The following is a 26,012-nucleotide window of genomic DNA, read 5'->3' on the forward strand; positions in this document are numbered from 1 at the left end:
TTGCAATGACTGTATTGTCTTTCCTCATTGAGAATATTAATGAAAATAATTAGAATGATTAAGGAAGTGTTGCCCTTTTAGACAAGTTAGATAATGGGTTTCAAAAGTTTTTCAAATTAAGTAATGCTCGTTTAGCTTGCTGAGTATTCCACTTAATGGCTAAGACACAAAATGAATGAGCATCATATGTATTTGTTATCATTTTGTTTTAACAAAAGATTTGAGATGTACAATCAGATAAATGGCCCCAAATGTTTATGTGGCTATGTTTTTGTGGTTTTTGTGGCATATAGCTATACAACAACATTGGCTTTCCTTCTCTTATTTTTACCCATAGCACTTGTCTTAATCTATGATCAGTAACAAAGAGACCTTATTTCAACAGGCCTGGGATTTGTGTCTTTTGATTGTCCACCAGCAGAAACACAAGTGATTCGTATATGTTGAAGAGACATTGATGTGTTATCGGAGTTTTTTCCTCCCCCTCTTAACCTTTTCTGATCTGTCCCTTTTGCTTATTTGCATCTTGCTCTCTAGTAATGTTTGTTAGCACTATTCCTGTGGTCTATATATGATAAGTGTTAGCTTATTAAGATTCGTGGTTTGCTTTCTGGTTACTTTCTTTTTTTTTTAATTTCAAAATAATTATTGATTCAATGATCTCCAGATTTCTTAGCTTCCTTCTTCCCTTTCTTTCCCTCTCTAGCTTGCTTCATCCCTTTCTTCTTGTCGCTCTTGTCATTTTTCTGTCTGCTCTTTCTCCTTTCTTCCTTTCTCTCTCCCTGCCTTCCCATCTTCCTTTTTCCTCTTCTTTTCTTTCTCCCTTCTTTCTTCTTTCTGTCTTTCCTTGCTCCTCCTTCCCTCCCTCCCTTCCTTCCTACTTTCCTTCCTTCCCTCTCTCTTTTGTCTAGTTCCTTGCTTATCATTCTCTGGTATCATTGCTTTATAGTCATCATGCACTTAAAAGAAATGCTAAGTCCTGTGTGACTAACGACTCAATTTCTTCTAATTGCTAGCCCTTCAATTCTAGTATGGAGATACTAGTAAGACCTTTTTAACTAGGGAATTCAGAGACATTTTAGGCAATCTACACCAGAATACAAATTCATTCTTATGCCGATTCAGAAGTTTAGAAGTAATGATTGCATATATGGTGTACCACATAGCTTTCATGTCAAACAGCTAAGAGGATAAACACCAACATTGCCATGGGAAATTTTATAATCGATTTTCATATATTCTGTTTGGGCTTTATTATTGTTTAATAGTTTGTATAACTATGTGAACATGTTTTTAGACCAAGATTTTTCTAGTTTTGTCTCATGAATAAATATCAGGTACATTTCCCTAACATTGAACACTGACAGAAAATATGAGTATAATTTGTTCCTGAGCTGCTACTAATGTGAAATTCCTATCATAAGAGAGACTGTGTTAGTATTATATTTTTGGCAAAAGAGTCAGCCTTTTAGAAATCGAAAGGGTGTGGAAATTGACAGCAGCTGACAGATATGGTTTGTGTAATAGAAATTTTTAGTAATAGGTTTTGTGTGGCGGTTCTTCACAACATAGGGACAGTGTAAGTCTAACTTCTTTTTAATTCAAATGTCAGTTGTTAAGAAATGGTTGTGATATAAAGGTAAAAGTAATACCAGGTTATTATTTATACTTTGAAATTCAGCTTTAGTTATTTATTCATTTATCTTTTTAGACTGCATTTTCTATTTTTAGATGGACTCTTGCTCTGTCGCCCAGGCTGGAGTGCAGTGGCACAATCTTGGCTCACTGCAACCTCTGCCTCCCAGGTTTAAGCAATTCTCTGCCTCAGTCTCCAGAGTAGCTGAGATTACAGGCACGTGCCACTACACCCGGCTAATTTTTTGTATTTTTTTTTTTTTTTTGGTAGAGATGGGGTTTCACCATCTTGGTCAGGCTGGTCTTGAACTCCTGACCTCATGATCCACCCGCCTTGGCCTCCCAAAGTGCTGGGATTACAGGTGTGAGCCACTGCATCTGTAGACTGAATTTTCTTAAGAATATTCCAAATGTTTCCATTGCTCCTGAACACATATATTAAGGCAAGAATCATATATTAGGAACTAATTAAAAGGGAAATGTTTTAAAAGATCTAGTGAGGGACACTGTACTGAGAGTGAAAATCCGTAAGTCAAGGTTCTGGGGTTCTTACTTTTGTGTATTTGGCAGAGTTTGATTAAGCTGTGTTTATGGGAAACAGGAGAGGCCAAACAGGAGAGGTAAAGTGGGAACATGGGTGTTTACTTATGTAAGTTTGGGCTACATTAACATCGTGTTACCTTGTAGTTGACCAACAGCTCAACAAAACACCCTCAGTTATGTTCTGCCTGCTTATAAGGCTTTTGATTTTAGCTTTTCCCTTCCTAATCCAGAATCCATTTCCATAGAAACACAAATAAGAAGAGCATTATGAGAGCAGTTTGTCTGCTTCTGCTTCCATTTAAATGGAAACGGAATTTACAGCAGAAAAAATCAGAGAGCTTTAATAAGTAATATTTTCAAATGCACCCTTTAAATTTAACCCTCTCAACTTATAAAGTAGCTAAAAAATTGAACTATAACAAGGCAATTTTATACCTGGGCAAGTTATAAGGCTTGCACTTAAGCTAACAGGCTCCTGACCTTGAAATGCATTCTGGTGTCAGCTACTGTTCCAAACCTCTGTACCTTTTGTATTCTGAGGCATGTTCCATCTCTTCCTAGAGAGACCACCAAGGTGGGTGCGCGAGTGCTTACTATGGGTGAAGTAACTTTGGATTCTGCAGTATCTTTTTTGTCTATTTCCACATCAATAGAGTGTTTCCACTTTTTATGCCTTAAGCATATTCTGCTGCTGTATATTTGAAATATTAGCTGAGCACAAACTATAGGCCAGACATGGTGAAAATGTAAGAACTTTACATTTTAACTTTTATTTTTATTTTTTATTTTTTATTTTTTGAGACGGAATCTTGCTCTGTCGCCCAGGCTGGAGTGCAGTGGTATGATCTCGGCTCACTGCAACCTCTGCCTCCTGGGTTCAAGCAATTCTTCTGCCTCAGCCTCCCGAGTAGCTGGGACTACAAGAGTGTGCCACCATGCCCGGCTAATTTTTGTATTTTTAGTAGAGACGGGGTTTCACCATATTGGCTAGGATGGTCTCGAACTCCTGACCTCATAATCTGCCTGCCTCGGCCTCCCTAAGTGCTCGGGTTACAGGTGTGTGTCACCGTGTCTGGTCCATTTTGCCTTTTGAAGAAAAAAAGTCTTGCCCAGTGCTGAATAAACAAAATGTTTGTTGCTGATCAATAAAGGAAACAAAATTGATTGGCAATATGAACAACATATGGCATATATGAACTGTTAAAAGTTACTTAGTTCATTTCTCATTTTAAAAAGATACTTTGCTAAGCATTTTGAGGTTATTTTCCAAGTTTTTATTTCAAGAGTATTTTTTGAATATTTTAAGTTACACAATTAAAAAAAAAAACCAACCTAATTTCTAGAGAAGTTAAACAAAACCCAATATTAAACACGACAGATTGTAGTTCTTTTTACTTTAGTTGGATGAGTTAAATAGATTTCTGACTACAGTCACTGGAAGTGTTAGGGTTTCTAAGAAGCCAGAATCATCTTTATGGATGATATGGGAGGGGAGTGCGAGGAGGGAGAGATGACAGAGTTTTGGGGGAAAAGAAGTAGAATGATGGCTTTCTAATGTAATGGAGAAATCCATTTGAGAAATAGCCAGTAAAAAATATATTTTTTTAAAGGCAAAGTGAAATGTAAAAGATTCTGTCTCCTTCCCTCCACAATACTCGCTACTTGATCTCTAAGGGAGAGAGAAAAAAGCATTTTGTACAGGAAACATCACCAGGAATTTTATAGGCCACACAGGGAAGGAAAACTGCCTTGCCTTGAATCCAACACAGCAGGGACCTGGGCACTGACTGGAATAGAGAACTGAGTTCAATGAAAGGTTTGTGATTTAAAAGTCCCTACCTTGTGTAAGTATAGCCTGAGACTGAGTAGTCTTTGAAATTTTATTTTTTTGTCCTAAAAAAAAGTCTGGGTCTGATCCTAGACACCTCACAAGTAGATCAGTAAAGGACAAAGAATATAAGAAAAGTCCCAGACAAGAAAAGAATGACATTCCTCTTAGCTAATTACATTTTATGAATACCCTAGAAATTAAAATTATTATTTAATATAAGGCTGTACTACATTTGAAGCTGTGTTTTATTTATAGTTTGCTACATTCATTTATGCTTAAGTTAGCCTTAGCATTTTTACTTCAGGGGAACATGGCCCAATTTAAGTAATAATTGCTCATAGTTTGTTACAAGTTCTACCAACAAATTCTTCCTAAAATTTTTTCAGTATTTACTTATTCCCCGTGGAAAGGTACACAATAAAGGCAGGGTCCTGCTGCTCATGGCTCTGTCCTAGAGCCTATAGCAGTGCCTGACACAGAACAAGTACTTCCTGTTTGTGCAATGAATGAAGAAACACAGGGATGCTTTTCGGTATTGTTAGGGAGAATCTCAAACCGGGAAACTCTAACTGATACTTTTGGGTGACATGCTCATGTCCTCAGTGTGCATAATGGACAAGCACTAATGTGCCATCTGCACGAAGCTTATCCAGGTTTAGCTTTGTTGCACCTAGATGGTGCCAGGTTGCAAAGAACATGAGCTTCAGGGTCACACAGACCTGGGACTGCTGTGTGCACACTGCTCACTAATTGGGTGACTTTGGTAAAATTACTTCGTCTTGCTGGGCCACATGTTTCTAATTTGAAAATGGAGAATCAACCTCAGTGGCTTGTGGTAAGGATTACATGGCATGGAACAGTGCCTGGCCCAGGTAATGAGATGATATTCAAACACAGAGTAGCTAGATCCCCAAAATGGCTCAATTATCTTCATCTTCTCTTTGCCACTGAGAGTTTTATGAGGTTTTAGAGCCCTGTGATAGTACTAGATCTGATTTTTTTGTTTTTTTTTTTAGACAGGGTCTCACTCTGTCATCAAGGCTAGAGTGCAGTGGCACAATTATGGCTCAATGAAGCCTCAACCACCCGGGTTCAAGTGATTCTCCCACCTCAGCCTCCCAAGTAGCTGGGACTGGATTTTTAAAAATCCCACATAGAGTGACAAAATCCAAAATAGTGATGTGCTCCAGATTTTTTTTTTTAAATTCAATCCTGAAATGGGCTTGGGCTTCAGTACTGAAGAATTTAGATTGTGTTGGTTTCCATTGTCATCATTTACCCTGGGGCTGCTTCATTATGAAATGATTGAATAACCTGTTTTCATTTTTCCTACCCCACATTACCTCTAAGACTCCTGGCAGACGCTTCGTCTGACCTGGTTTATTTCCTCCCCAAACCCATGGTTTTCATCTGTGTCCACTTCCACACCTGCTCAGGCCACTTCTCTGTCAGTACTGCACTTCCCTGTCTTCTCCACATGGCCCATGAGGCTTCCCAGCTGCTGTTTCACACTGATCTCTCTTGCCTCTGGCCTCCCATGCCCTTTCCCACCTGCTGGCCACTATCCTCTGTTCCTTTGCATTGTTCTCCAATTATTTACCGAGTGCAGAGATCTTAGTTCTGAGGGTGCAAACATTTTGGGTACAAAGACCACGACTAGCATTTAGCACAGAGTCCAGCACATGGTAGGGACTTGACAGATTAATATCTGAATTGATTACTTTGTATGTATTGGGGATTTTTTCTTCTTTGAGATAGGCTCTTGCTGTGTCACCCAGGTTGTAGTGCAGAGGTGTGATCACAGCTCACTGCAGCTTTGACCTTCTTGGCTCAAATGATTCTCCCACCTTGGCCTCCTGAGTAGCTGGGATTACAGACATGTTCCACCACACCAGGCTAATTTTTAAAATATTTTTATAGAGACAGGGTCTTGCTGTGATGCCCAGGCTGGTCTCGAATTCCTGGATTCAAGTGATCCTTCCACCTTGGGCTCCTAAAGTGCTGAGATTATAGGCATGAGCCACTGCACCTGTCCTGTATTGGGGATTTTCCTCCCACACTATCAAGAACTGTTCAGGTAATCTAGCAGGTATTTAGTGGGCTGAAGAGCATACAAGAACCTCAGCCTGGGTGGCCCAATTTATACCAGTTTGCTGGAGCAAGTAACATATTTGTGACTTCCCAGACAAATAAATACCCCATTTTCCATTATACGGAAATTGGATTGCAATGTGATTTTCCTCTACATCTTCCAGAAGATTTAGGAGCTCCTTATTTCAGCAAGCAGATGAATTGCTCTGCTTCCCAAGAGAGCTGCGGCCTCCAGGAGCAGCCATTTTTCTTCCAAAGCATTTCTCTGCCTTTGTTCATTGTGAGATTAAAAGAATATATTGAAAAGATTATTTTTTATTAACACTCTATGGTGTCTCTGATGAGGCTACCACATATAGTTTGAAGAATGACGATGGAAACTGTGAAATGATGGGCCATTAGAGCAGGGTCCTTTTTGCAGAAAAGGCAGCATGAGGATTTGATGGTGTGAGACAGCATCCCATTCCTGTGTCCACTACTTGCTCAACCCCAAAACAGGTGCCACAAAGGAACAGAGGCAGTCACCCAGACAGATGAAAGGCACCATCTTCCAAAGAAACATTTCTTTTCCCTTTTTTGAAAAAAAATTGATACAAAATTTTTACGTACTTATAGAGTACATGTGAACATTTGCTGCATGCATAGAATATGTAATGATCAAGTCGGGGTGTTTGGGGTACCCATTGCCTTGAGTATTCATCATTTCTATGCATTGAGAACATCTCCAGCCCTCTCTTCTAGCTGTTTTGAAATATACAATACATTGTTGCTAACTACTGTCACCCTAGTCTGTTATGCAACATTGGAGCATATTTCTTCTATCTAACAGTATGTGTGTACCCACTAACCAACCCTTCTATATCCCCCCACATGTCCTTCCCACCTTCTGGTATCCATCATTTTTGTCTCCGTCTCTATGAGATCAACTTACTATTTGGCTATAAAAAAGAATGAAATCATGTCATTTGCAGCAACATGGATGGAACTGGAAGATCATGATGTTAAGTGAAAGAAGCCAGGCTCAGAAAGACAGATACCTCATGTTCTTATTCACATGTGAGAGCTAAAAAAGAAACATTTCTGTTCACATAAATAGTTTTCACCTGGAGACTGACTATAGCCCTGCAGTTTGATTTCATCACACTTCACTGTGTTCTGTGCCACCAGGTTTGTTCCTTTCATCCTAGTCTGGACTTATTTCTCCAGTTTCTAACTTAGATTCATTGATGTAAAGTTATCATTCAAAAAGGGGCCATGAATTATCATGATGTGTAGGTCTCATACCACGGGTCAACTCCAGTTAATTCTTAAGAACTGTCTAATACGCTGGGTAGAGAAAGACTCATAGGTGGTCTCTGGGCCCAGAGGGAATAAATGACAGGGGTAATTAGAAGTATCTGTTGGAAGAGGGAGGGGCTGGTGACTCTTGGGAAAAACATTTCTCTCTCATGCCAAAATCACTAACATTTCTGACTTAAATCTTTAAAACCAATTATTAATTTCCTTGCACCTCATAGTGTATATATCATAGCATAGGTACAGTGCCCCAAATGAACATAACTGAAAGTGACCATCTTGTTTTAAAAATATTTACTTAAAACATTTTTGCCACATGGCCAAAAAAAAATTCTAAAAGTGCATAAGTTGTAAGATGAAAAGTAAAATTCTCCCTCCCTGTCCCTCCCCGTACCACCTCCTAGATCCTCTCTTCAAAGCTAATGTTAACCAGTCTTTGAATATCCATCTTCAAAAATGCTGGAAGAAGATTCAATTACAAGTTTTCCCTCTGAGCCTCTTGCAAGTTGCTAGGAGCTATGAAAATTTAACATATGGTTCCTGTCCTCAGGAAGCACACAATCTAGCTGATGAGAATAGCATGCGGAGGACGTGTGGCAGGAAGCACCCAGGGAGCACTGTGGAGGCATTTGAGCTGGGCTGAATCTGACGTCACTCTAGTGGCCATGTTGCCATAACAATTCTGTCTTCACCCTCAGATATGTTGGCTTTCATGCAGGAGGCTAACCCCTTCTCCTGCTTGCTTTCTGCCAGAGGTCAATGAGGGGCAGCTGAGGCCAGAGGAGCACTACAGGGTGGAGGTGGGTGGGAGGGAGGGGATGTTACTGTGCTCCTAGACTTTGGGGGAAGACTCCATTGGTCCCTCAGAGGCTTCTGGCCAGTCTGTTTGGGAACAATTGCCTGAGATATGAGGCCTTTGGATTTAGAATATATTTGCAGGGTCCCTGTAATATCCATGAAAAGCATCACTCTAACTTTAGCAGATGAGCTGGTTCTGCAGAACCCACCTCCTCCTGTCATGTGGAATTGGCCTCTTCCTTCCAGATACCTACTGCCAAGATTTCTGCTAGCTCCTGGTGGTGGCAGCTGTGCTCTGATTCTGGACCATTCCGGGAAGATTTTAGGTCTTGGCAGGCCCAATATTGTTCCTCTTCCAGGACAAGGAAGTTTCCAGGCCAAGGAAATTTCCAGGACAAAGAAATCTGCAGTCTTCACATCCTCACAGCAGCTGCCTTGTAGTGCAGGAGACAGCTATTTAGCTGGTTCACACACAGCCACCATGAGGATCTTCCTGGGCTGGTAAAGCTCAGAGGGACCAACACACACAAATACCAGAGATAACAGAGTGCTGAGCTCAGCTCAGTTTCAGTTTTTTCCTCTTTTTTTCTTATTCCGTTTAACCAGCTGATAGGTCTGGAACTCCACCTTCTGAGAACAGTCTCCTTAGACTTACAGAAGAGAAATTACTTCTATAAACACTTGCACAAGCTTGGTGGAGGCATATCATCAGGTTCAGGAAAGGTACACCCTTAAGGCCAGCTTAGTAGAGTCCATCAGAGGAGTTTAACCTGGAGCTGGACTGTTTCCACTTCTAGGGCATTTGGTTTCTTGATTCATTAGGAATGAACAACATGCAAGGTTCAAAGGTTCTCTGCCTCTTTACTACCAAAACAAACAAAATCCTCAGCAGTTCTGCCATAGTGCTTTAATAGAAATAAAATTTACACTGTCCTTGTGTTAAGTCTTAGAGGCTGTGTTAGTATAAATAGAGTTGAAGTCCTACTAGGAAAACTTGTCAATACGGAGACAGAGACTTTGTCTTGTAGATGGTGTACCATGAAACATCCTCCTAGAACTCCCATCACTAGGAAGCTCCAGCTCTACTCAATAAGGTCATCTTTCTCCCTAGATGGAGCCAAGACTGATGCCTTGTGTGTAGAATACCCACCATCTCTCAAGAGCTGAGATTCTGTGAAGGTGAAGAAGAGGGAAGCCTGCAAAATCTAACTCCTGGTTATCTATTTCCTGGTTATCTATTAGAGAATGCTCTATGCACAGACAGTCAACCAAAGGGATATGAGATGGAAAATATTTTACATTATCCTCTGGCTCTGTATACATTCATGATCATCCAATAGCAAAATTTGTGTTGTTTATGTTGGCATGGCATTTCAGGAGTACTGAGCATAATAAGGTTACAGGATGACAACCCGTATGTTCAACTGCCTTCTTGTCTTACAGGCATCTCCATTTCAATATCCAACACCGAACTCAGGATCTTTCTTAGGTCTTCAAACATGCCATACTTCTATTTGCCTCAGAGCATTTGCAAAAGATGTTTTACTTCCATGTTTATCCCTTATCCAGTTATTCCAACCGGTTCTTCAGATCTCTGATCAAAGATTGTTTACTAAGGGAGACTTTCTCTGACATCGCTAAGTCCAATCATCTTGCTAAAGTTCTCACAGCTCCCTGTACGTTTCCTACACAGTTCTTATCTCAGTTTTTAATAAGCATTGTATGATTATTTGATTATTGTCTGTTTGCCTCAATAGAGAGTAAATGTTTTCAGGGCAAGGTCATGTTTGTTTTAGTTCAACAAAATAATACTGACTGTTATACTCATTGATTCCATAAATCTTTCAAAGCATGGCTTCTCTAAAAGGTTGACCCTATGCTATGGCTTTTTCTACTACTCCCTAAGCAGGGGTGGCTGCATAGGATGATATATGAAGCTGAATTAAATGAATTGCTATGCAAATAAATGGATCTCATAATTTCTTGGAAATTTACACACACACACATGCACACAAACTGTGTTTAGATGGACTGAAAACTCTGCTAGCTTTTCTACAGTCTTCCCAATGAGCTTCAGATGCTTGTAGTCACTTTATCTGACCAGACACATATATATGTCTCATCTCATGGTGAACTAAATAGTTCTCTATCATGTTCCACATCTTCTGTCTCATTTAGCCATTCCAAAAGCAGGAAACACTGTTCAGGAATGCAGCAGGGTATAAATGTGCCTGTGGACCCACAAAAATTTACAGCCATGACAATAACATAATCAAACTGCATAGATTACTGTCACCAGGCCACTGTGTTATTACGGTCGACATTTTTTTCTATGAAATTCAGTCTTTTCTAGTATTAAAAATTTCACAAAAGAATGAACTGCTTAATTTCCTTTGTAGGCTAGGGACAAGAGAAAGTAATCACGAGCCCTCAGCTTACTAGGAATATTATTATTACTTTTGAGTCTAGCAAAAATCCTGTCAATTCATATATACTTCGTTGTGATTAATTATACTGCTGGAGATTGTTTACTTAGGTTCAAGTCATTTTTTAAAAATGGCATTTCAGCTACCTGTGTAATGAGGGAGAAAAACACTGTTTTTCAAGCTTGTCTGATTATTGTTTGCTGAATATATAAATATGTGTTTGGTCACTTTCTTTGAGTTAAAAGGACGTCTAGTAGAATTATTCCCCTAATATATGACACTCCTTCATGCTAATAGTAAGTTGAGTATAAAATGAGGGCATAATGATTGGATTTTCTGTGAATTAATTTTACAAGTCAACTGCGTTGAACAATTCTACAGATAAAGAAGGATCATGACAGAGGTGTGAGTTGTCAGAGAGAGGCAGACATGAACAGCCCTAATGGTTATTCATGTGTACCTTCTGAGCTGCATTTACTCAATTTGCTTTTATGTGGTTCAAAGCAGCTTGACAGTTTGACCTCTCATTCTTGTTTTGGTTTTTATTCTCAGAGTGTATCTCTGTGCATGGAAGTTATGATGCTGGGGTATCTTTCTGAGGGCAATCACATGCACCAGAAGAAAAAGATGCTGAGCTGATAGGACTCTTGATAATGCTCTAATCATCTCTCCCTCTCCCCACCCCAGAGTAACTTAACTCTTTTGATGATGTACTATCCAAGGTACATAATTTTTTTCCAGGCCCCATGGAGCTGGCTTCATAGGATGAAGCTGAAATACACCAAGAAGTAAAGGAACAACTGGGTTTCATGACTTTAAAAGTCCAACATTTGGAAGAAGTAAGTAAAGGGAAATTTTTACTTTAACTTTTCTGCCCCAGATTTGGTTTTAGCCTCCCTGGGGAATAAAAATCCAGATAAGTGAGCTGTAGATGTCAGTGAGCTTCTTGAAACTAGTGATGGAGTTCTGGAGCTGTGCTAAGGGTCATAAAAAGCCCGGTGGAAATTATGCCTTTGTTTCCATTAGTGCTGATTAGCTGACTAAAATATCAGGGTTCTGTAGTTTAGGTCAGTGTAGCATTGGCATCTCTGGTTGATCTTATGTACTTTTATGTATTGACCCCTTATCCTTTGGTCAATAAAAATTGTAAAACTATCTTTCTTGAAATTGATTTGATGGCCATATTTTTCAAAATATAGGGTCCATATAGAGAAAATTCTCTAAAGAGGTTGTTGGTGGGGAATAGTTGTTGAATCCTTGATCCACAATATCTGCTCTGGTGATGAATGAGGTGAAATGTTCTTGAGACATGACCAGTCCAAAGACCACAGAGTTCTGGGCAGGTTGATTTTATTGAGGGTCAGCTACAGACAGCTGAGTATGTTTCAGACTGGACTTTGATCTCAGCCTCTTCCGTGGAGAAGCCAACCTGAGCATACTATCACTACATCTGCAAGCTGAAAGGCTCAAGGAGTGAGTTATTGGGGAGAAGCACGGGGGTACTTTCAGATGCAGCTTTGTAGCTGTAACACAGCTGGTCTTCTTTCACCCATTAGAGCTCCAGCAGGCACTGCAGGCCTCTCTGCTTGACCTTCCCTCGGAAGCTAGAGTTGCCTGAGCAAACCTGCCCAGCACTTAGTGGGTGCATTTCTTAACTCTTAGGCTGCAGCTGAAGACCAATAGGATCGAGTTCATCCCTGGCAAACCATCAAGCTCATTTTTTATTTTAGTTGACTGCAAAAAAATAATTTAAGTTTAGAAAAATTTTGTTTATTAGTTTTTTTATTTTTAAAATTGGATGCATGTCTATTTTTCATTTTTAGTTAAACTAAATAAATCAAAGCATTAGACACTTGGCTGTAAATCTGACAGGGATGCTAGATGGAAGTTGTATCCTGGTAAAATTACACTGAGAGACATTTTATCACCTGCAACTTTTGAAATTTTGGATATTAGCTGAATTCTATATAAATGCTGGAACATTATAATTTTCTCACTTGGGTTCCTTTTGTTTTAATTTAAATATAGAGAGAAGTAGAATAGGTGCGATAGCTTATGCCTGTAATCCCAAAACTTTGGGAGGCCAAGGAGGGTGGATCACCTGAGGTCAGGAGTTCAAGACCAGCTTGGCCAACATGGCAAGACCCTGTATCTACTAAAAATACAAAAACTAGCTGGATGTGATGGCACACACCTGTAATCCCAGCTACTTGGGAGGCTGAGACAGGAGAATCACTTGAACCCTGGAGGCAGAATTTGCAGTGTGCCAACATCAGGCCACTGCACTCCAGCCTGGGTGACAGCGAGACTCTGTCTCAAAACAAACAAACAAACAAACAAAAAACCCCCAAAAACTCCTTATATGTTTTTTAAATAAAAGGAAATACGTATTAGTAAATAGATTCAAAAAATAGTAAATAGATTCAAAAAATAGTATTAAAAAATACACGTAAAGTTGGAGTCCTAGTTTCCTTCCTCAAACCCATTATAATAATTTTCTTCTCAGAGATAATTACTATCAGGAATTTGTAATACATTTTCCCAGTCCATTTAAAAATGTTTTAACTACTTGTATGTGGTATGGTTTTGAATGTATTTAAAGTTTTACATAAGCTACATCCTATTATACATTCTGTTTTATTAGGCTGGTGCAAAAGTGATTGTACTTTTGCACCATCCTAATACAATTTACTTTCTACATTCTACCACATTCATTCATTCAATAAATACATATTTTCTGTCTACAGTGTTCTAGGTACTTTTCTAAGTATTAAGGCTACAGATGAACAAAACAGAAAAAATTAACCTGTCTTCACGGCATTTATCTAGTAATTGGAGAAAGATAGCCAAAGAAGGAAATCCAATATGTATTATGTCTGATGGTGAGAATATAAAGAAAATAAAACAGGAAAAGGAGAATGCAGAGGAATAGGCATAGGCATTTCTGGGAAAAATGAGATGAGTCCTGAGGATTTCAAAAGACGAAGGAGTGGCAAATCCCAGAGGGTTGCTTGGAAGGGAAAGGCTGACAGACATGTGGGGGACTCACCTGGAGCAAGCAGCAGTGGGGGCTTCTTCCTGACTGGACCAGCTGGAGATATTACTAAGATCTATTTCTGTTGATACAAAAGAACCTGCCTTACAAATGTGAGCATTCCATTCTGTAGAACATTCCATTTTGCATATAGCCACATTTTATTTATTTATTCTGTAATTGACACCATTAGGCTATGTTCCTTTATTTGTTTTTCTTACTGAAATATTGCTAAGAAAATTCTTGTTCACTTCTCCTTGCATTCATGTGCAAGAAGTTTCCTATAGATAAGCCCAGAAATGGAACAGAACATTTTTTGTTATGTACACTTTCAACTTTGTCAACACTGATAAATCACTCCCTAAAGTATCTGTGTGCATTCCCCCACTAATGTTTGAGTTAGCACATGTAGAAGCAGTTCTGTTTTCTTACAGCCTTGCCAACACTAGATATCATGTGTCATTTTAGTTTTTGCCACTCAGATGGTTGCGAAGTACAATTTTATTGCTTTAATTCCACTTCTCTTTTTGCTAGTGATGTTAAGCATTTATTTGTTTATTGGCCATCATAATGATGCTTGCATAAACTGCCTTTCACATACTTTGTCTATTTTTACCTTCATATTGTTGGTTTACTGAATGATTTACTTGAATTTCTTATACATTCTGGATATGAAGCCTTTGTAATACTCTCTGCAGATATCTTCTCCAAGTCTGTTCCTTATTATTTATCTTTGCCTGTGCTGTTTGTAAATGTAGTTGGTTTTTCATTTTGATACAGTCCAACCTACCAATCATTTATTTTAGAATGGAACTTTTCAATGTCTGAAGAAATTCTTCAATACTCCTGTATCACAAAGGTATTCTCAATCTGTCTCATCTATCTATTTATCAACTATCTATCTATCTATCTATCTATCTATCTATCTATCTGTCTGTCTAATCTATCCATCCATTATTAAGGTTGTATCTTCACATTGTAGTCTGTAGTGAATGCTGTGGAGCATAGCTCAGATTGTTTCTCAAGAACATTCTCCAACTACCAGAAGCATTGTCCTCTGACAGCTTGTAGCTCAGTTTCTTTTTCAAAATTACCCTTGGTCAAATGAAGCTGTTTTGCTGAAGATAGCTCTCTCCTTAGAGACAGCCCTGCATTCAATTACTACTTTGCACAGGAAGACAAGAGCCTGGCCCCTGAACTTTATTTGGAATTTTCTAAAGGCACAGTCCAACTTCAAACTCTCTATGAGACTAACTTAGGACTCTGCCACAATGTATCAAAGTTCAACTTTTCTCTCTGTGCAATTTTACTTCCTTCCCTTCTTTATGCTAATCACTCACCAATAAGCCAGCTGCATGCCAGTCTCCATCTTAGAGTCTGTTTTCCAGAGAACCTCATCTGTGACAGTTGACACTAGAAATAATCCTAGGAAACAGATTCTAAAGTAGATTTGGAGCTGGATCACCTACTAGCTGACTGGCAATAATGATGCATGTCATAGATGAAATAATGATAAACCCTGGCATGTGGCAGCTTAAAACTTGGAATGGGGGAACTGAGAAGGCATACTGCCAGAAGAAAATGCACTGGTGGGTGCAATATCTCAAGTGATTGAGAGATTCTTAAGAAGTAGTAAGAGTTTATAAGGATTTGGGAATTAGATGGCTGTTGCTGGGAGCTACTGGTGCATTGGAGAAAGACACAAACAAAGCTGCGGACAAATAACCACCAATTTAAGGTTCTGTGATAGCCAGAGAATGTTCTCGGAGGTATATAAATAGATACCAGCTTCTGCAGCTATAGGGCAAAGAAAGTTGAGGATCAGTCCCAGGGCTAAGAATACGGATAGTAGAACTCCAAAGAAAGTTGAGTTCTCAGCCCTACAAAGTCGACTACACCAAGTTTAGGGCAGTGCTTGGGAAGGAGTGGGACTGTAAGACTTTTGAAAAGACTGAGTTAATGCACTCAAAAATCTTAAATTCTCCTAAACACTTCAGGCCAAATAAGTGGTCTATTTCTTGCTGTTAAGAGTTTATTGCTCCTTGTTTGTATTAAGATTATGCAGAGGTCTTCTTTGCAAGAAAACATTTGCCCTCCCTGAAGTCTCTTCCTGCTTCCTGCCCTTAACTAGGGTTAAGTAATAACATAATCTAGACAGCGAGGTCTGAGCCTGCTAAGGGAAGAACAGGACTACACTAGGAAGAGCTACAGGAACTGTCTAACATATTCCAATAGTGAGAGGTGACAGCGTGCTGGCAGTCCTCAGAGCCCTCGCTTGCTCTCGGCACCTCCTCTGCCTGGGCTCCCACTTTGGCGGCACTTGAGGAGCTCTTCAGCCCACCACTGTACTGTGGGAGCCCCTTTCTGGGCTGGCCAAGGCTGGCGCCCACTCCCTCAGCTTGCAGGGAGGCGTGGAGGGAGAGGCGCGAGCGGGAACCGGGGCTGCGTGCAGCGCTTGCGGGCCAGCTGGAGTTCCGGGTGGGCGTGGGCTTGGCGGGCCCCACACTCGGAGCAGCCGGCCAGCCCTGCTGGCCCCAGGCAATGAGGGACTTAGCACCCGGGCTAGTGGCTGTGGGGGGTTGTACTGGGTCCCCCAGCAGTGCCAGCCCACCGGCGCTGCGCTCGATTTCTCACCGAGCCTTAGCTGCCTTCCCACAGGGCAGGGCTCGGGACCTGCAGCCTGCCATGCCTGAGCCTCCCACCCACTCCATGGGCTCCTGTGTGGCCCGAGCCTCCCCAACGAGCACCATCCCCTGCTCCACGGCGCCCAGTCCCATCGACCACCCAAGGGCTGGGGAATGCGAGCGCACGGCACAGGACTGGCAGGCAGCTCCACCTGCAGCCCTGGTGCAGGATCCACTAGGTGAAGCCAGCTGGGCTCCTAAGTCTGGTGGGGATGTGGAGAGTCTTTATATCTAGCTCAGGGATTGTAAACACACCAATCAGCACCCTGTGTCTAGCTCAAGGTTTGTGAGTGCACCAATCCACACTCTGTATCTAGCTGCTCTGGTGGGGCCTTGGAGAACCTTTATGTCTAGCTCAGGGATTGTAAATACACCAATTAGCACCCTGTGTTTAGCTCAAAGTTTGTGAATGCACCAATCGACACTCTGTATCTAGCTGCTCTGGTGGGGCCTTGGAGAACCTGTGTGTGGAAACTCTGTATCTAACTAATCTGATGGGGACGTGGAGAACCTTTGTATCTAGCTCAGGGATTGTAAACGCACCAATCAGCACCCTGACAAAATAGGCCACTTGGCTCTACCAATCAGCAGGATGTGGGTGGGGCCAGATAAGAGAATAAGAGCAGGCTGCCCGAGCCAGCATTGGCAACCCGCTGGGGTCCCCTTCCACAGTGTGGAACCTTTGTTCTTTCTGTCTTTGCAATAAATCTTGCTACTGCTCACTCTTTGGGTCCACACTGCTTTTATGAGCTGTAACACTCACCGCGAAGATCTGCAGCTTCACTCCTGAGCCAGCGAGACCACGAACCCACCAGAAGGAAGAAACTCCGAACTCATCTGAATATCAGAAGGGATAGACTCCAGGCGCGCCACCTTAAGAGCTGTAACACTCACCGCGAGGGTCCGTGGCTTCATTGTTGAAGTCAGTGAGACCAAGAACCCACCAATTCCTGACACAATAGGGGACAGGAGAGTAAGTATTGCAATATAACATACTCAGGGTTCTAGATCAAATAAGAAGATATGTAAAGTTTGATAAGGGAGACTTTAGTGATATGGGAACAGTCATTCATGATACAAGTTTTCATACCCTGACAAGGACCGTGGGAGTCAGTACTAACATGCTTTTTAAATGGCTCTTGAAAACTTTGAAAAAGTGAGACCTCCACATTGCTAAGGTCTGAGTGTTTGTGTCCCTCACAAATTCATATGTTGAACCTAGTCACCCATGTGATGGCGTTAGGAGGCACAGCCTTTGGGCAGTGATTATTAGCTCACGATGGCGGAGGCCTCTGGATGAGATTAATGCCCTTATAAAAGAGACCCTGGATAACTGCCTTGCCTTCATCACGTGAAGACACAGTGAGAAGGCACCATCTATGAAACAGGAAATGGGGCCTCACCAGATACCAGATCTGCCAATGCCCTGATCTTGGACTTTCCAGTCCCCAGAACTAAAGAGAAATAAATTTCTGCTTTTTATAAGTTGCCCAGTCTGTGGTAGTTTGTTATTGTAGCCTGAATAGACTGAGACACACATCATGTGAAGCAGAAATTCCAGAATCATTTTAGGCAGTGGAAGAGGGGATTTAAAATCATAGGAAAACCATCCTGGCCAACATGGTGAAACCCCATGTCTACTAAAAATACAAAAAATTAGCTGGGTGTGGTGGCATGTGCCTGTAGTCCCAGTTACTCAGGAGGCTGAGGCAGGAGAATCACTTAAACCCAGGAGGCGGAGGTTGCAATTAGCCGAGATCGCACCACTGGACTCCAGCCTGGCGACAGAGTGAGACTCCATCTAAAAAAAAAATAAAAAATCATAGGAAAGTGAGCCTGCTAGAGAGGATGTACTACATAAAGCTGGAAAAATATTATAAGAGGCTAAAAAACCCCAGCTGATTATGTTTTATGAGAGGGTCCACAGTACACTCCATTTAACAAAATGATGAGGTATAAACTGTTAAGGGGGTCAAAGTAATGCTGAGAAGCTCATTGGTATCCTCTGTAGTCCAAGACTGATATTAGGACAGGGGGCCTTTACAGGAATGGAGATTATATGATACCCAAGTAGTTAAAGGTCAGGTGGTGGTGCAGAAACAAGAGGATGTAAACATAATGACTGATAATGCTACAAAATTTATAACATATGATTATTCCCAAGAGTGAACATCTCTTTTGTGAGAGTGACTAAACAGCCAGATAGACAGAATGATTCAGTTAGTTGGGATCAAACATCCATGAAAGACCACCTTCATATTCTATGACACAATGGGTATAAAAATGGAATAGTCACTGTGACAGCTGCTCTAACACTCACCTAGGCTGATTTAACTGCTGCTGTTGCTTCTGAATGTCCAACTCTGAACAATGCAAATCAACAATAAGATGAGCTCTCAGTATGGCACCATCTTTCTAAGAAAACACACAGCCCTTTGGTAAGGGGTGGATTACCTTGGACCTCTTCCTCCCTGAAGGGGCACTAATTTATCTTGAAGGGAACTGTGTTGTTTTGCCTTTCCTGCTTGCAGGCCTTCATATAGCACTATCATCTAAAGACTTGCAGGTTTACGTCATTGACACAGGATTCTGCATAAAATTATATCAAACTAAGAGATTAACTGTAACAAAAGGATTGCAGCAGTAGGCATGTGACATAAGATACACTTGTCCTATCACATACTACACTACCCAGAAGCCCCAGTCAGATAGAGTGACGGGATGGCTTTTACAGGTGTAACTGACAGGCCAGCTTGGAAACTATACCATTCAAGGATGGGCATGATGCTCCAGGACACAGTAAATCGATGAATATAATTTGGTGCTGTGTCCCTTAAAGGAAAAACACATGGTCTAGAAACCAGGGAGTGGAAGTATGCATGACCCCACTTCTCTTCTGAGAGCCCAAATTTGCCAATTTGGGCTTTCGATTCCTGCAGCTCTAGGCATTTTGGGCTATAGATCCTATTGCATGAAGACAGAACACTTCCACCAGGAAACACAGCGAGAACGTATAAACTTTGTTACTGCAGCCTCCTGGTTATTTTGGGTCTCTTGAACCATGAGCCCTGTGGGCAAAGGAAGACATTGTTATTCTGGCAGAGTTGATTGATCTTGACTATCAGGAAGTGGGAGGGCTGCTGTTTTTCAATGGAGGTTGGGGAGAATGTATTTGTCAGCTAGGTGATTCACTGGAGCATTTCTTGGTACTCCCTTGCCAATTTTATTCATAAATAGAAAAATGTAGGAGCCACAGTCTGAGAACGGCATGGTCACCAGAAGCTCATGCCACTTAGAAATGAGGGTCTAGTTTATCCCACCAAGTAATACAAGCTAAGAGTAAAGGGATTGAAGAATGAGTAATAGAGGATGGAAACAATGAGTATTTGGCCATTAGCCCAGCTGCAGGAGCGGAAGCCTGTCTTACAAGTTTTCCCAAGCAAAGAAACCAGCCAGAATCCTAGAGGAGCTTTTACCATGTGGGTGAACTGAACAAAGTAATTAGATCTGAGCAATACAAGGGATGGACTGTAGTGAGGGCTATTCATTCAACCCAACCCAAATCTTCCTTTAAAGAAGCAAAGCACTTGTTTTTTAAGCTTCTGGGAGCTTTGCCTGATGAATTTTCAGAGCTGGATTCTTCCGTAGGACTTGTCCTCCATCAAAGGATGCTGCCCCAAAAGTTTGCTCTCCTTCCTGAGGGGCTGCTTCTCCATTCAGGATGTCTCTGAAGAGACTTCGCAGGTTTAAAGCTGAAACCTCTGCTGCACTTGTCACAGTTCAACTTCTCCTTTTGTCTACCTATTTCTCTTGCTTTGAAGTGCATGCCCAAATAAACCTGCATGCAAATCTGTTTTCTGGGGAACCTCGTCTACAACACGATCTTAATCTAGCATTTATTTTTGTGGGGGGTGTTGTAAGGATCTGGCATTAATTTTATTTCATATAGAAAGTTTAGTGACCCAAAGCCATTTATTGAAAAATCTATCAAAAAGCGCATTGAATTGTAATGTTAATAGTATTATATATAAAATTCTATATACATGCCTTTTGCCTTTCTTTTTTTGCCTTTGATTTTTATTCTATTGATCTATTGTTTACTCCTATATTAATGTCACATTATTTTAATTACTACATATTTGTAATAAATATTGTTATTGATTAGGACAAGTCTCCTTTGTTCTTTTATTTTAGATTTATCTCAGGTATTCTTAGGTCATTATTATGCCATATGAAATTTGAAATTCTAGTTTCAAGTTTTATAAAAACATTGGGTTTAAACTGCGAATGAATAGAATTTATAAATTGGTAAAATAAAAACTGATAGCTTTTAATACTGAGTATTCTCATCACTTAACATGTTACAAATATGTAGAGATATAGTTTCCTTTTATATTTTCCCTTTGGTTCTTCCTGTTTTTCTACTTTTGGATACTCCTACTTCTTTTAATATTATATTTCCATTAGTTAGTGATGCCATTTATTTTTCTTTCTTTCTGGATTCATTTTCTTTTTTGGGAATTCTACCCAAGATCTTCACCTTGGCTGTCTACCTCATGAAGACACACGGTGTACTTACCTTTCAGCCCAATATATTCTGGATATCCTGCTTCTTGCCCAATGGAAGATTTGCCAAATTATGGGGGATAATAAAGTCATGGCAGGCTTGTAGGATGATGGGCTATAAAAGGTAACATAAGTTAGATTCACAGATCATGAAATGCCACATCACCCATCACTTTTTAGCAGCTGTATTGAATGTAAAAAGGTTATTACCTTGCATCCATCCTGGTTCCTGAATATTTTGCTGTATTCATGTATAGCAGCCCATTTTTGATTTTTCAAAAAGTATTTACTGAGCACAGAAAAATAGCATAAAACCAAATAGCTGTCACCTGCAGTAAAATAAAAGCTTTCTCCAGAGATCCTAGTTTCCATGTAATTTTGGAGAAGCTAATATTGTTCAGAATTGATACGTATGGAGAAAACCATTTTCTACCTTTCTTTTTGATTTGGAAACAAAATCCTCAAAGGAGTGAACATCAGCACGTTAAACAGCTGGGCCAGGATTTGGTGGCAGGTATTGCCAGAAGCAAAACAAGATTTTTTTGCTTTTTCTTTTTTGCTACACTATCACAGAATTAACACATTTGGTGTTTTGAATCTGATTTTTAGTGTCAGATGATGAGGTAAATCTTGAGTCATTACTAAGGTGCTGAATCAGAAAATATCTTATTGCTATCTTCCTTGAGTTAAAGAACACTCGGTTTTGAAATATATACATGGCTAGACCATGCACAGTGGTTCACATTTGTAATCCCAGCACTTTACGAGGCCGAGGCTGGTGGATCACTTGAGGTCAGGAGTTTGAGACCAGCCTGGCCAACATGGTGAAATCCCGTCTCTACAAAAAATATAAAAATTAGCCAGGCCTGGTGGCTCATGCCTGTAATCCCAGCTACTTGGGAGGCTGAGGCAGGAGAATTGCTTGAGAGGTTGTAGCGAGCCAAGATCTAACCACTGCACTCCAGCCTGGGTGGCAGAACAAGAATCTGTTACAAAAAAAAAGAAAGAAAGAAATATGTACATGGCTATGCAAATTCTGTCTTAAATGTTATTTTGAATTCCACTTGTGATTATGATAGAGCAAAAGGATTTGTACTTACATTCCCATCCAAAATCAACTAAAAAATTGGACACTATATGGTACAACTGTTTTCAGACATGTGATAGATGGCAGTTTAAGACTATGATTCCTGAAAGATGGGAAATAAAATCGGTGAGCTCTGCCATATCTTGTCCCAAATGTATTCTTGGAATAAATTACGGGGCAGTAGCATAAAAAGGGAAACCAGTAGTCTTGCTGAATTGAAGATATGAAGATAGGAATTCAAGAACTTTGAAGTAGCCATAATTTTCAAGGAAGAGTACTCTAAAGGAGGGAGCTAAGCAGAGAAAGAGTTCCAGAAATGTGCACAGGTATCCCTTAAATATTTGAATCCATACCATTTTACACATGCTATAGGGCATGAGGATAGGTAAAGAATAACTCCTAAAGAAAGAACATTACTGAGGCACTGTGAGTTAACCTATTCTCAGAGTTTATGCATGGCTGGAAAGTACATTCTTACTATGCAGGGTAGAGAGGCCTCACTAAGTGTATAGGGAATTTAGGAAAGACTCCAGATGATCATACCTTAATCATAAGACAAAATTTGCCCTATAGAGAAAAAGCTACTCTAGGCCCATCTGAAAAAAGAGATTAAAAACAATTATCAAAGAAACAAGTAATATTTAAATAATTTAACTGCTTACTACAATAAAGCCCAAAACTCTTCAAGAAAATACAGTTGTATCCAAATTTCCTTCTGTGATAAAAAGGATATAATTTCCTTCTGCCTTTAATATTTTGATATTAGATATATTATGATTGTCCTTGGTTGATTGATAAGAGTATTTAAACTACAAACAAATCTTATAAACAAGTATTTCAGTAGTCTTTGAATGTGAGTATATTTTTTTAAATCTGAAAAGTGCACAATCATTAAAACATATTTTCCTTAACATTTTATTTGTAATTAAACTAGAAAGGCTGGACTTCTCTTTCAATTTTTTAGATTTTTTTAATCCTAAATTTGATAAAAAAGCTTTCACAATAGTGTTGAGGTAACTAAAATTTGGAGAGGCTAAGCAAATCTATTCCTATAATGTTCTTTTTATAAAATGAAGAAGCAAATCTTTATGCTAATATTGGCCATTTAGGAAAACCAAAGATACTTTAAGCATTAAAAAAAATCTTAATTGTTTTTCTTAGTTTTTAGTTTTTTAGTTTGGGGTCTGAATTAGATAAAGGCAAAATCAAAGAAGGGTTTCTAAAGGAGTTAACATATGACGGAGTCCAAGTCACGAAGATCCAACGGCAAAAAATAGCTATAGGAAATATCTTTTAAAAAGTAATTTATAATGATTATCATGAAAGTTTGTTAAAATTATTTAGAATTATGTCAAAAACATAGAGCATTACAAAATATTTGGTAATAAAAAGAACCTCTGCAATCTGGACCCAAAAAGCTTTGCAGGTTTGACTGAAAGAAAACGCTTTAATTTTCTTTAAAATTTAGAATTTTAGTTTAGATCTCTGCATATTAGCCATGTAACAATTTGCAGTAAAAAATTCACAAGCCTTTTTGCCTCATGAATAAACTCATCATATTTACTTACCTTTGCCAAAAATTTCAGCATATTTTGTTCATTTGAAAATTATCATGTGTAGGTATTCTATTCCCAGGAAAATCACGTTAACTTCTCCTTAGACCTAAAGCATTAAAATCCTAAGAGCTATGCTCTCCAATGACAATGAAATAAAATTAGAGATCACAGAAGAAAATCTGGAAAATTTACATACATGTGGAATTTAAACAATATGCTCCTAAATAATCACTTAACCAAAAAAGAAATCATAAGGGAAATTAGAAAATACTTTGAGATAAATTAAAATGAAAACACAAAATACCAAAACTTATTATATGCTGCTGTAACAGTGCTTAGGGTGAAATTTATAGCTGCAAATGCCTGTAAGTAAAGAAGAAAGATCTCAAATCAGTAACTCTCTACCTCAAGAATCTAGAAAAAGGAGAGATGACTAACCCCAAAGCAGGCAGAAGGAAGGTCATAATACAGATTAAAGACAAAATAAATGAAATAAAGAATTTATAAAAGAGGATTAAAAATAAATAAATGAAACCAAAAGTTAGTTCTTTGTAAAGATCAGTAAAATTGACAAACCTTTAGATGGACTGACCCCCAAATGAGAGTAGAATGGGGAAGTCAAATCATTTAAATCAGGAATGAAAGAGAGGACATTGCCACACATCTCACAGAAATAAAAATAATTATGAGGCAATACCATCAAGATGTCTATGCCACTATTTAGATAATCTAGACAAAATGAATAAATTCCTACAAAAACATAAATTAAAGGTGACCCAAGAAGAAATATTAATAGAAAATCTGAATAGACTTATAACAAATAAAGAGATTAAATCATCATAAATATCCCCCAACAGAGAAAAGCCCAGATTCAGATGACTTTGGTGAATTTTCCTAAACACTTAAAGGACAATTAACACAATCCTTCAAACACACTTCAAAAAAATAGAAGAGCGTTTTAATTCCCCATTTTATAGTGCTGCTATAAACGTGTATTACTACATGTTGCACAGATGAAAACAACAGAAGTTTGCTTTCTCATAATTCTTGAAGCCAGAAGTCCAAAATCGATGTGTCTACAGTGTGAAACGTAGCCTCAATGGGAGAAGCATTTTGCTTCTTCAGCTCCTGGTGGCTCCAGACATTCCTTGGCTTTTGGCAACTCCGGTGTCTGCCTCTGTCTTTCCATAGCCTTCTCCCCTCTGCCTCTCTGTGTCAAATCTCCCTTTCCTTATATAAAGATAACAGTCATTGGATTTAGGGCCCACCCTAAACCTAGGGTGTCCCAGGACAATCTCATCTCAGGATCTTTAACTGATATGTGCAAAGCTCCTGTTTCCAAATAAGGTCACATTTACAGGTGCCAGGAGGTAGGACTCAGACACATCTATTGGGGAGCCACTATTCAACTCACTACAAAGAAGGAACATTTCCTGTTATTCTATGAGGCCAGTATTACCCTATATCAAAGCCAGGGAAATAGATCAGAAGAATAGATCATTACAGAACAATATGATATAGATGCAGAAATCCTCAAAAAAATACCAGCAAGTAAAACCTAGCAACATATATAAAAGAAGATTATAGACCATGACCAAGTGGAATTTATCCAATAATTCAAGACTGGTTTAAAAATGCAAAAATCAGTATTTAATAGGCTATATTAAAAAACACATGATCACCTCAGTATATGCAGAAAAACATTTGACAAAACAAAACATCTTTCTATCATAAAAGCACTCAACAAACTAGAAATAGGAGAGAACTTCCTCAACCTAGTAAAGCATATCTACACAGAGACTCACAGATAATATGATTCTTAACTGTGAAAAACTGAAAACTTTCAAAAGTCAGGAACAAGATGATGATTTGTATTAAACATTGTATTAAACATCACTTGTATTAAACACTGGACCAAAGGTAGTAGGCAGTATAATGGCCAGAAAAAGAAAAAAAAAAGAATCCATATTTAAAAGGAAAAAAAAGTAAAACTATCTTTATTTGCAGATGACATGCTCTTGCATATAAAAAATCCCAAGGAATCCACTAGAAAACTATTAAAACTAACAAATGAGTTAAGCAAGTTTGCAGAATATAAACCCATATATGAAAATCAATTGTATTTCTACATACTAGCAATGAACAATTTAATTTATGATAGCATTCAAAAAGAATACAATATGAGGAATGAATTTAACAAAAGTAGAATATGTCCACACTGAAAATTATAAATCATTTTGAAAACATTCCATTTATACTAAAATAAAAAAACATTCTTTTTCATGGATTAAAAAACTTAATGTTGTTAAGATGGTAATACTCTCTAAATTCACCACCCAGTTCAATGCAATACGTATTATGCCAGGTAACTTTTCTTAACAGAGATGAACATTTGGTTCAAATGGAACCAACCCAAGTGCCCATCAATCAATGAGTGGATAAAGAAACTGTGGTATATATATGCA

This window comes from Pan troglodytes, chromosome 3 (genome assembly GCF_028858775.2).
Source record: "Pan troglodytes isolate AG18354 chromosome 3, NHGRI_mPanTro3-v2.0_pri, whole genome shotgun sequence".
Taxonomy (NCBI): Eukaryota; Metazoa; Chordata; class Mammalia; order Primates; family Hominidae; genus Pan; species Pan troglodytes.